A 10,613-nucleotide genomic window follows, 5' to 3' on the forward strand; every position below is an offset into this window, starting at 1 on the left:
AGCCGGGGAGCCAGCCACGAGAAACATGGCCCCAGGCTAGTGTGCTCGTGCCCTGCGCCTGGAGCTCCTCGCAAGGGGCAAAGGCTGGGGCTGCCCTCTCCCCGCTGGCTCAAAAGGGCTGCCAGGTTCTCCCAACACCCCGGAGCAGCAGGTCCCAGAAGTGGGAAGCAGCACGACCCCCTGCCCCAAATCACCAGGGCCCCCACCCCAGCACAGAGTCTGCACCTGAAACCCAGGACGTTTTTCACGCGACCGCCTCGCTCAGCAGAGAAAACCTGGCCGAGCTAATCCTGCGCCATCAATCCAGCTCCTTTATCTGCAGCCGGAGGCTGCTCACGTGGAAGTGCGACAGGAGCCGAAAGCCTACAGCCCGTCACCAGGCACCGCGGCCAGCCCTGGCACGCGTCCCCAGCAGGCCCCTCCAGCCACGAACGCCGTTAGATCTGCCAGACGGATCACCGAGCAGAAGGCAGACGAAGCGGCGCGGTGCCGTCCTGTGGCTTGCACAAGGAGAGATGCTCCTGTCCCCGAACAGCCCTGACAGATAAAGCAGATTTTCCAAACCACTTGGATCTTACGCCGATAACCTCCCAACACTCTGAAGGCTGGCTGCACCCCACTCCATTTCCACGACTCCAACGTCCCCCCCCGCCCCTCGAAGCTGTCCAAGCAGGCAGCGAAAAAAGCCTTCCCAATATCGATCTGATTACATTTCAATCCATCTCATCACAAGCCCTAAACAAATCTGTCTCACACCACAGCTTACCCAGAATAGCTCCCAGCCCGCACAGCGCTTCACCGGTGGGGTTCCTCAGAGCCCGGCAGCTCCCGTCGGCACAGGAGACTGAGCACGGAGGAAGCGAGGACAGGAAGATGAACCTGAATCACCGGGCGATCACAGGACCGGCCCCTGCCAAGCTCGTGCCTCTGACAGCAGCGCAGGTAAGGCCGTCCCGGCTGCACCGGCTCAGGGAATAGGAATGTGATGACTGGAGGCCTCACTCGCCACTCCGGCAGTTTCGGGTGCTCGGGGCAGACTGAGAGGCAGGGGATAAACGCCTCTCTCTGGGCCGCAGATGTCTTTCCCCCAGGAAAACCTGTTCCTTAACCACTGAAGGGGACCACAATGCCAACGCCAGGTAAGAACCGGACAGTTTCACACCTGAAGCTTCCGATTTCTGACCCCTGACCTCCAGGGCAAGCAACAAGAGAGGTCACAGATACATCCACCACAACAGTGAAAGTTTCTTTATGACCCAGGCACCGAACACCAGGTGCCCACGACCTTTGAAATGGTTTGTACCAGGTATTTAAATCCAGATCCCTTCTGAGACTCACCTCCGACTACATAAACTACAATTTACTGATGCCACAGTACACAGGAGGGCAAAATAATACCAGGTCCGTCCTCACGGGTCAGACATTCCCATTCCCTGTCAGGGCAGAGGTCTGAGAACAGGAAAAACGGACCAGCAGCATCGCTGCGATGCCAGCGGCTCCCCTGCCCTCAAGCAAACCACCAGCTCTCTGCGGTTCAGGAAAATAAATAAATAAGCTGCCTTTTAATTAAAAGCAGCTCTTCTACTGAGTGAGAAACTCCTCGACTACAGACACCCTCATTGGGAAGACATTTCCCCCTCTGTCTTCTAATGTTTTCCAAGTCACTTGAGATCTCAAGTTCTCTGGTAGCGCTGACCACACCTCTGCGGAGCCAGGAACGGTGAGAGCTCAAACCGCTGTGACTCAGTGGGTCCTCGTCCACCTCAGCGCGGAAGCCACGTCACTCCTACCTCTCAGAAACGCACCTTCCCCCGACACGTGCGGTGCTACTTTGCTCCAGACAGAGCTCGAGGCCTCACACAGAAGAACCAACGTCCAGCGATTCCTCCTTCAGCCCCACCATGCTGAGACACTCGGCAGACTGGAATGAAGCCTGGCAAAGCCATTCAGCCTGTACCTTTCCCACCAAAGTAAGATCAGAGACGGCTCATAACGTGCTCGTCTGGGACCTGCCGGCGCTGCCAGGACATGTTGCAACAGGAGCACTTTTCCCCCGTGCTCCTTCCCACCCCACAGCAGGACTGCAGGGCCGGGACAGAGCAAACTGCTGCCAGGGCAAGCGTGACGTCGCAGGGGGAGAGCATGATGGCATCACGGCACGACCAGCGGGAGGGGACAGGCAGGAGAGCCCCCGCCTTGTTTGAACACCAGCAGCTGGAGGTAATTAGCAGAAATACAGCTGAGAAACGTGCCAGGTAATGAGACTCCTGACTCGGTCTCATGTGTCACAGGCCTGCGCCAGCACAGGAGCGGTGCCAGCGCTGCAGGCCGTCACCTCCGCTCCCGACCCACGGGAACAGAAACACCCACATCACCTCCCTGGTACGCTCCTGCTCCAGCCGGTTACTCACGGGGTGACATTTCCCACCCAGCTCTGCACCTCGATGGCACTTGGGGTCACAGGAGCTCCTTCAGATACTCCTGCAACAGGGACACACCGCATCGCCGTACGGGGACGGACGGACGGGTTTGTCAGCTGTCAGAGAACAAGTCAGTGCCACGTCTACAAGGGAAACACACTGCTCAGGTCCCCGTTTGCCCTGCTGCCCCCCACGTAAGCCCTGTGTCAGGCAGAGCGGCTAGGGACAATCCCACAGCAACATTACTTCTGTAAGCACAGCCGGGGAGGGGAGGGCTATTTTTTACAAAGAAAATCATCAGTCATTAACTCCCTGTATCTATCATGCCCTTAAAACTAGTGCTGCACCGAAACCTGCATTCAGATAAAGGCTCTGACCTAGAAGAGCGAGAGAGGAGGGGAGAGAAGAGTTTAAGCTAAAGCAGCTTGAGGATAAACTGGAGCTGAATTCCCAAGAAACAGGTCATTTCGTTTCAGCACACGGCCCCGTTCAGGTTGTGGATTAACAGCAAAGGTCACATTGAAAAACCAAAATCAAGAGGCACCGAACTCAGCACATGTTGGCTGCTGATTATTTCATCCCATGAGAAGAGCGGAGGACTCTGGGTGGCAACTCTGGAGTGATCTGTGTCTGTCTTTAAAATAAAGCGTCAATCTTTAATGTTCATGAAGACAGACACAGCTGATAAAGATTAGGGAGACACAAGCAAAATTCTCAAAAAAAACCCAACAGGGGGGGTTTCTTCCAGCACTGCTTACCACCCCTTAATGTCTGGCGTATGCCTTACAGAAACTGTGCCCTTTGAAACAATGCTGCTCTGACAGCCGACTTCTCTGCATTTCTCCTCCTTTGTTCTTCCTTACCGGGGATCCTTTCACCAAGCCAGATCTGAGCCTTTGAGAGCTCCATATGCCGCGGCGGCAGCTCACTGCGCTTGCAGGGAAAGTGATTTGAAAGACCTGAATCGGGGCAGTGAGAGAGACACCCGCTAGATCAAAGCGCAGAGGAGAGCTCATCTTCGGTTAAGCCAGGAGGGGCAGGTTTGCACGTTAGCTTTCCTTTCGAAATAAAAAAACAAAACCCAAGAAAGCTGTGAGAAAACTGAGAGGAAGAAAACGTGTGAAAAGCTATCGCTTTGGATGAGAGAGAGTTCACTGAAGTCGAAGTGACCCTGAAGAAAGCTGCTCCCAGAGCTGCCGCTCCACAGCCATGGGCCCCACCACCACCGCAGCACCCCTCGCCCCACGGCGGCACCGGTTTTGGGGCAGTCCCACAGCGTTTCAAATCAGGTCTCCCCTGCCAACCCTGGGTTCAAAAGACTACTAAAACCCGAGAACATTACACTCGGCAGTCCCTCTCTCCCGTGAAACAGCTGTATTACCCAGATCTGGCCTGGACAGGACTACAGACCACATTTTTCAGGCATTTTTCAAGTCCCCATTTGCCGTGAAGGGAAATGAAATGCCTTCTCCAGCAAGCAGCCCTGGATTCTGCTCATCCCTCGGGGGGGTTTGCTTTTTTAGCAGGACAGGCAGCAGTGACCTTCAGACGCCGTAAGCGCGTTTCCTCGCTTTTCAGGGGGATTTGGGCGCCGTGGCGGATTTGTATTTCACAGCTACCCTCGGTGCCGCAGCGAGCCTGCATTTGCAAACCCGAGATGAAGCGCTTCATCCTCAGGGAGGCAGCGGCTTTGAACTGCAGATCAAGAGGAATTTCCAGCCCTCTGATGTCGGCTGCAGAATGCGGCTGCACCGGTTTGGGGACGACTTCCAAGGCTGGACCTCTCAAACACCCTCCCGCCCGCCCCCGCCTCGAAGGGCGCCTTTATCTTCCACCTCTTCCCATCCAAACCCTCAGTTCCTCATTACCCTGAGCACAGCCCTTCCAAATTCAGACCCTGTCCTACAAAGCCTGACATTTCTGCCCATTCCTGAGGAGTAAGGGCTTCGGCAGCACTGAAGATGCGACATAAATAATTTATCCTGAAAGACAGCCATCACAGGATTTAAGGTCATTCAGGCTTTTAAAATCGTATCAGCATGCTTTAAGAGAGCGAGCTGCCATCTCGATTTGGAGCGTCTCAAAGAGCCGGTGCATCTCTGCGTGCAGACAGACAGACACACTCCAGCCCCGCGGGACTCAGACGTTCACTGTGAATTATTAACAACCCACGGTCACTGACAATGCATTTTTAACAAAACCCTGAACACAAAAGTTTCTAACGCCTCGGGGCTGAATTCCACAGCCCTCGGTGGAGCCTCCTCTTCCCCATCCCCGACCAGGGGACCCCAGAGTCAGGCTGTCCTTTACCAGCTTTCCACCGAGCTCAGCTCAGTTCACTTGGCAGAGGAAACCTTTAATCAGGAGCGAGGAATCGTGTCCTGACATTAGGCTGCAGCAAAGAGAAGAGCAGGAAAAGCCCGTCCCAGGAGAGCCCGCAGACTTCCCTGCCTCTCCCCGTCCCATGTGCCAGGCGAGAGGGGAAAGGAAGCCGGGGAAGGAGAGGTGGCACATGAGGGGAACGGCGCTCTGACCCGCCGCTCTCTCGGACAGACACCTCTGATTGTTCCAGTGGGAGGAAGCAGCGGGAGACACAGGGACTTCCCGGCTGCTTCGCTGGTGACCCACGGCTGGGAATACCGTGCTGCGTGGCCCACGCCTCACAGAGAACAATGCGCCACTGAATGGAAAGCGGCTCCCGAGACCGGCGGTGTTAGCATTCAGATAAAAATGCCTTTTTATCAACTGCCAACAATGCACCGTTCCCTTCACCACGGGCTCCGACAAAGTCTGCACATTTAGAGCAAAGGAAGCCTTCACACTGGAGGCGACAGAGCCGGGAGCTCCTCGAGGCGCAAGGGGAACAAGGAAAATATTGGTGGCCTCAGGCTGCTCCGAGTAGGATGGGGAGCAGAGAAGGGCTCCAGCCACCTCTGAGAGCCTTTTAAGGCCCCCCAGCAGTGCTGAGGCCCACTCATGCAGGGCTCGTTCAGGCAAGTGCTAACGAGCCGCATCTAGGGCTCTCTGCACAGCGAACCCAGCACAGCGTCAGCCTTTGGTCTCTGCCAGGCTGCGGCTGACGCGCTACCAGCGAAGAGGAAGGAATACCGAATGAACCCGCGGCTCTTCCAACCGTCACTCAAAACCGACGGCGTGCAAAGTTATCTGTAAAACAGCACCAGGCGCTCCGTGGCGCAGAGCTTACGGCACCAGCGGCCTTACACGGGAGCAGGCAACCAGTCTCCAGCTCCAGCCTGCCACCCTGAGTTGATGCAGTCGGCTGCTGCAGCGTCTGCCAACATAGGTCTGAGTCAGGAAGCCGGGAGAGCGAAATGCCCAGGTGAAACTCTCTGCTAAAAAAAGCACATTAATCGGAGAGGGCCCCCGCTGAAGGCCACGCTTTCAAACCAAACCCCTGCCCCAAGCTCTTCTCCCAGACTCACCCCAATATCTGAGCAGTTGGCAACAAACCCCCCCAGCCTCTCGGCAGAAGCGATGCTGGGCTGGCGCTGAAGGTCTGACATTTCTGGGTCTCAGCGGTGGCCCTGCGCCGGCGCGTGAGCCCGACAGGCATCGTCTCCACAAGAGGTCACAGTGCCATGAGAGCAAACGGGCTGTGCCAGTGTTTTAGAAGAAAAGCCCATAGTCTGCCCAGTCCCCCAGTCCTCACCCAGAGAGTTCAGTTACAACCGTGAAAAAAAATCATGGTGAAAACCCATGAGCTAAACACACACATTGCCTGGAGGTCTGCTGCTCCCGGGAGCCTGGATGGAGAATAACTGTGCCTTTAAAATACTGCAGGACCAGCTTCAGCTTAAACCCCTGTACCAGCCTCTGCCTGTGTTTCAGCAGAACGCTTAAGCACGCCTGAAACCCCGCTGTGACCCCGCAGCGGCCGCCCCTTTGCTCTGCCTGCAGCTCTTTGGCCCCTTCGCTCAGCAAGGTGGCACCCAGGGCTGGATTGGCCTCCCCTGCCCTGGCCAGGAGCCTCCAGGACAGACACCCCCCGTGCCCCCCGCCGGGGTCTCTCCCACCTCCAGCCAGGCGTCTGTGACCCTCCCTCCCTCCTCCTCTGCTGACGGGGCTTTGGGGGAGGCTGAGGACAGAGACTTCCAGCTCTGGTCACTTCTGTCACCCCTCTCCTGCAGGCCAGAGGCGCTGGGGCTCTGCCCACTCACCAGCCTCCTGTGCCGACTCTTTTGCAAGAGCTGCTCCAAGCCCGGTTGCGGGAAGCAGCTCTGAAGGAGACAAGCTAGAGCCGGGCTGGAGCGCGAGGTCTCCTGCTGTTCCACCAAACCCGGCCAAGTATTCTCAGGGTTTTCCTAGGCAAAGGCCAAGCAGAGATGCGCTGCTTCGCAATCCAGAATACACAGGGCAAGTAACCGAGGCAGAGTGCAAGTCGCTGGGCGCTGTCGGGAGGTGCCTGCTGGAAGGGCACAGTCCCTGCTGCAGAATAAAGTCACGCCAAAGCACCCCAAAGCCACAATGGCCTTGCAGAAAGGAAGCTGCCGCTCAGAAAACCATCGCTGACTGCTTCTAAAAAATTTAATTGGCTAAAGAAATGCATCTTTCCTCAAACCAGGTTTGCACTCAGAGTCATTAGGAGAAAATTTCGAAGCTACCATAGAATACCCAGCACGTAAGTGTTATTTTAGGACACACGTATACACTTGATGTTTGTGCAAGACACGAAAGCTACAGAAATCTTACAAATGAGGCTGATCCACGCTGCAGGATTGTTGGGACGGCTTACAGTGAGTGGAGCTCTTGTTGGGGCAGCAGGCCGAAGGTGGCGAGGGCCCGGCGACAGCCGCAGCTGCAGGAGGTGTAAGAGCGCGAAGGAAGCGCCTGTGTCGATGCCAAGGGGAAAATGAGCCAAGCCCCGTCAGAGCGAGTTCTCCGCACAGTCGGATCCACACTCGGCTGCTTTTCAGGTCGGTAGGTGCCAAGAACACGCTGCAAATTTACAGCCGGCACAAAGGGAGAGGAGGGCTTGCTTTGAGACGTGATCTAGTAACGGGGTGTGACAGACAGAGAGACTCGGCAATGGGGTCAGACGGTCCTTGGAGACGCAACTCCATCACACCCAGCTCCCGGGCAAAGTAACGAGTACCCCCAGGCCACCGACCCAGCCTCCATCCAGCCCAGGCGAGGGAAGATTTAATCCCCACGCCTGCAGGAGGAAACACCACTGGCCATGCAGGGAAGGTGCCCGGCTGCTTCGGCGAAAGCAGAGACAGCTCCTGGGCACAAGCAAGCACCGCGTGCATCGCTGCAGGAGCACCACGGCAGCAGGTCAGACCTGACAAGGACACTCAAGCGCAGCAGCACCAAATCCCAGTACGCAGCGTCCTGGAGCACAGGGCCCGGCACGACGCCCACAGCCCAGACTGCCCAGGGGCCACGCTGCGAGCGATCCCTGCCGAGCAGCATCTGCAACTCACCTCACCTGCTCCCGCTGGAAAGGGGAAAGCGGAGCTCCCTTCAAACCTCCGCACCCGCCCGGCAGCTTCTTCCCTTTCCCCGTGAGCATCCCTCCCAAGCTGCCTCAGCCCCGGGGCTGCCAGAGGGAGAGTCTGCGGCCACGGCCCCGATATGGTTATGGTATTGCATGTGGGAGACAGCAGAGGAAGGAAGGTGAGCGGGGATGGGCCAAAGGAAGCAGAGAGGCACCCAAGCCCCAGCACCACAGCAAGGCATGGAGCTCCACGGCACCTGTGCTGTGAGAGACCCCGCAGCATGTTTCGGCTGCCAGTATCACAGCCCCCATTGAGGCTGGTGACAAAGAAGCCAGCTTAGGTCTGGAAAAGACCATTTAATTTTCGAACCGACCTTGTAACATCAGAGCGAGGAGCAAACCCTGGGAGCTGCACTCGTGCCAGAGCTGCCCTGGCAAAGCCAGCAGGAGAAATCCAACACGCTCAGCCCCTCGTTAGGAGGGCACCTTCCCCCCCGCTCCTTCCTCCCACCTTTGCTTCCCAGCAGAAAGCTACTTCTTTGGCAGAGCAAATCTGCCTTCCTTCCAAGCAGCCAGATGTAAGTAAGTAGGTCAGACAAGGACCAGAGCGCCTCAACAACAGCACTTTAAAGCAAAGCAAAACGGGAAGCGAGCCCTGACCTGGAACATGCCCCGTCACCTTGGCGCTGGCAGAGAGGAGGGACCAGAGTGCCTCACCTCGGAGGTACCACGTTCAGCAAAAAGCCAACAGCAGCAGAGTGGCACTCTGCGCAGTGACTGTCGTGTCAGGGTCCAATACCCCACAGCAGCAGCAGCTGAAAGCTTTGCAGCCTCACACGTCTCCCTCACCAGCGGGTCTGCCATGGTGCGGAACCGCAGACCTACTTTTAGTGGCAAAAACTAACTCAAACAGACCCAGTTCACTGGGAAAGGAGGCAGAGGGGTGGGCAGCGGTGATAAAGGTGGGACCAGTCAGCCGCGCTCCCCTCCGTGCCACGCTCACCTCTCAGCCAGCGCCGGGCATGACACACACTCCAGATGGCACCGTCTTGGCACGGCAGGGCCCACAGTTCCCGTTTGTTCACGGCGGGATGAAGCCAAGCCCTCCCTCGCCCCCCAAGGCACAAAGAGGGGTCTGTGCTCCCAGCCCCGGAGCGGCCATGGGAAAACAGGCTCTGCCTTTGCATTCTAGCAACGCTCAGCTGCGAGCAGGAGAGACAGCAGGGAGTGCGGCCACAATCACGCGAGGTGCAAAGAGGGGACGTCTCCCCAGGGGCCTCAGCCGAAGCAGCGGTGCCGAAACACCTTAGGGACGTGACACACTTGATAAGCTGAGACAGTCAGGAATGAAGGCAGGCAGCTGAGCTGTGAAAAGCAGAAGACGCGCTCGCCAGGTAGCTTTGCCCCAGAGAGCACATCCAGGCGGATTCACACCTCATCTGCAAACCCAGCTGACTCCTTCGGCAGTGGAGATGGGAGTCAGCTCAGATTAGATCCTCTCTGGCAGCCATCAGCGGGGCAGTGATACTCCACACCAGAGATGAGGCCAGGCCAGAGCAACCCGGGCGGACACCCATCCGCGGCCAAGTCTGCCAAAGGTAAAACGAGGCCAATTTGGGATCGCGGCACCTCTCCAAGGGCTCCTGCTCACCCCAGTGCGCAGGCTGCGGTTCATTGAAATTACTTTCATGCAAAACCTCTGCCTCCACCTGGCCTGAGGACGCTGCCACGCCGGCTCCTCACCACTGCCTTCCCACCATCTGGGGGGGGAGGGGGGCGGCAGCAGCCCCCAGCCCACATTCTGCCTGGATGGTGGGGTAGGGAAACCCAGAGCAGAGCAGTCACGAGGTGTTCGGCTCCCCACATCCTCCTGTCAGCTGAGGGTCAGGAGGCAGCCAGCACCTCCTCCTTCTGCACTGCACCCCACTGGCCCCAGAAACACTGCCCAAGCCCAAGCAGGTGGGGGGACACACAGCCTGGACCCCCACCCCACTCACTGCTGGGGGATAGCTGGAGCAGAGCCATGGATAACAGCAACAGGGACTCATGGTAAACCCAAAAAAACTCTGAGCAGTGAGTGCTTGGAGAACAAGCTGTTTCAGAGCATGCTGTGCAGCACCAGGCTCGCTGGGGCTCTGGCCTGCATTGCCCTGAACCCACCCTGCCTGCTGCCTCCGCCAGCTCTGGGCTCGCTGCAGCTTCTCCGTTACAGGGCGAACACCAAAAAAAGCAACACCTTGGTGGCAGCAGAGCCCCGAGGAGGGACAGCTCAGTGTCCAGCCACACCGGCTCACAGGCACACCTGGGCTTGTCCCCATGTGGCACATGTACCCCGCAGCCTAAACCCATCCACAACCCTCCTGCATCACAGCGGAGGACATTGAGGCACGCGGGGAACAGAGAGCCGAGGTGGGTGAGACCCGCTTGCCAGGGCCAACCATGCACTCAAGGGCAGGCGCAAGCCGCATCAATTCTGCTGAGTCTTCGTGGAGGGGAAAGGCTGCGGCTGCTCATGCCATGGCGCTGCCGCTCTCCCTCTGTCCCAAAGGACATGTGGAAAACAATCAGTTATTTATTTCATTTGCTTACACCCAGGGCTCTGGAGGGGTCCAGAGCATAAACCCACAGCAAGAATTCATTCAGTCCTGAAAGCTGGGGCGCTGCCTGGGCAGAGGCAGTCATGCTGTACGGCTACGTGGCCAGGGAGGGCCGGCGAACCGGGAGCACGCAGCCAC

Source organism: Charadrius vociferus, unplaced genomic scaffold, assembly GCF_000708025.1.
Source record: "Charadrius vociferus isolate BGI_N301 unplaced genomic scaffold, ASM70802v2 scaffold3491, whole genome shotgun sequence".
Classification (NCBI taxonomy): Eukaryota; Metazoa; Chordata; class Aves; order Charadriiformes; family Charadriidae; genus Charadrius; species Charadrius vociferus.